The sequence below is a fragment of the Kogia breviceps genome, chromosome 5, assembly GCF_026419965.1.
Source record: "Kogia breviceps isolate mKogBre1 chromosome 5, mKogBre1 haplotype 1, whole genome shotgun sequence".
Lineage (NCBI taxonomy): Eukaryota > Metazoa > Chordata > Mammalia > Artiodactyla > Physeteridae > Kogia > Kogia breviceps.
The window spans coordinates 135474583-135476385 of NC_081314.1; the positions used below are offsets into that span (position 1 = coordinate 135474583).

Sequence of the window (1803 nt, forward strand, 5' to 3'; positions counted from 1 at the left end):
CATTTCCTATATATTTAAAGACAACCATAATGTCCTTCAACCCATGGTACTTCATATTTTCATACTAATATATGCAATTTATGTAAATATTTGTTATACTATAACTATTTCATCACCAGAAGTGACATCTTCTACACAAACTCTAACTCAATACTGTTTTGAAAATGAAAAATAAAAATAACATACGGTTGTCGGCACAAGGGATCCTTCTTGAAAACATAATGAGAATATTGACTTAATTACAGGCATACAAATAATAAAAATCCTACCAGTTCTGTTGGTAGAAGACACACACACTTGTTAGCTCTTAGGCAATGGAGTGCCCAGAAAATTTCCCATGAACCAGGCTTGACACCATTTTCTGAAGAAATCCAAACCCATTCCTAGAAAGAAGTATTCTGAAGGCCTGAAGCCTCAGAGATAGATTATAAATCAAATTTAAAACCATTAAAGAACCTATCAGTTGAAAGAGTGAATGAGCTTATTAGGTCAAACAAAACTGAATTTCCAGGTATCTTGTAAGAAAAAATGTATGTAATTCTGAAGTAATTGTTTCAACAAAATTACAGACATGGACTCAATATTTTGTCATTCATTAATCTCACTGAAAGAACTAGTCTGTCATCCAGTGCTTGATGCTAGAGAAAGGATGAAGAGCTGATGGAGAGAGGAGTTAGCTAATATTCTTGAAAAAGGTTATGATAGCAGCTTTAAATAGAGACAAACATTTTGCTCACAAGGTCTGGAAACTCAAAAAGTTGACTGACAGAAGGCTGATCTATAGGTTTCCCTGTAACAAGAAGACTGAAAGCTCCTAGAAGCCAAGTTTGTTGGGTAGTAAAATCTGGATCCATAGATCAGGGAAGGGAAATCATGAACTCCATAACACAGGGGTCTGAATACACTGGATCCACAACCCAGTGAGGAGGAACTTCTGGATCCATAAACCAGGGAGTAGGAGCTTCTAGATTTATAACCCAGGGAGCAGCCTCTGATGGACCTACAGTCCAGAGACCCATAATAAGTTATCTAGAAGGGTCTGCAGAGCATGGAGGTCCTCAGGTGGTAGCAGGACATCAGGCAGGGACTGAACACCACACACGAGGGCTGGCAGGTGCTGGGAGAGCAGCAGTCAGTGCTGTACACGAGGTCGCTGGGGTAGGAAGAGCCACAGGAGGAGCCTGGGTAGCTCAGGTGGTCCCCAAGGGAGCAGGAGAAGTTTCCAGAGCAGCAGTTGTAGGACATGGTGACAAGAAATTTGAGTTTAGCTGAGTCTGAGGAGACTCTCTGAGTTTTAATGTCATGATGTGGACTTCAAGTATATATTACTCTTAGACCTGGATGCATCACTGTCCAGACAGATGTTCTCTTCTCCTTGCTCACAGTTTTATACAAGCATACCTCTCTAGGTTACTGCTTAAATTTAATTCATCACATCGTCACATAATTAATTATGCTTTAAGCACTCAGATACACTAAGAAACTACTCAGTTTCTTTTCCTTGGAATTTGCTGTGATTTGATCTTCAGAGTTATAGGTGATAACATTTTCAGATATCCTCCCCTTCTTATCCATGTGTGCAGTGTGTCCTGGTCTTACCAGGTAGAGTTACATAAATTTTCCTTCACTTCCATTAGGTATCAAGAGCATCAGTGGTTATTATTCAAAATAGTTTACTGTTTCTTCAAAAGGGTATGATAATGGATTTCTCCAAATACTAACTCTATTCAGTAGTCTCACCAATCTATCAATTGAACCTTTTACTCTTTTTCTGTTTGGATAAATTCATACAGTTCCTGAAGA

The 1803-nt window shown here is 38.8% G+C and overlaps 1 pseudogene; it reads right to left on the reverse strand.

Moving 5' to 3' along the window:
• Nucleotides 1–750: 750 nt before the first annotated feature.
• Nucleotides 751–1266, reverse strand: LOC131756911 (keratin-associated protein 13-2-like; annotated as a pseudogene).
• Nucleotides 1267–1803: the final 537 nt, after the last annotated feature.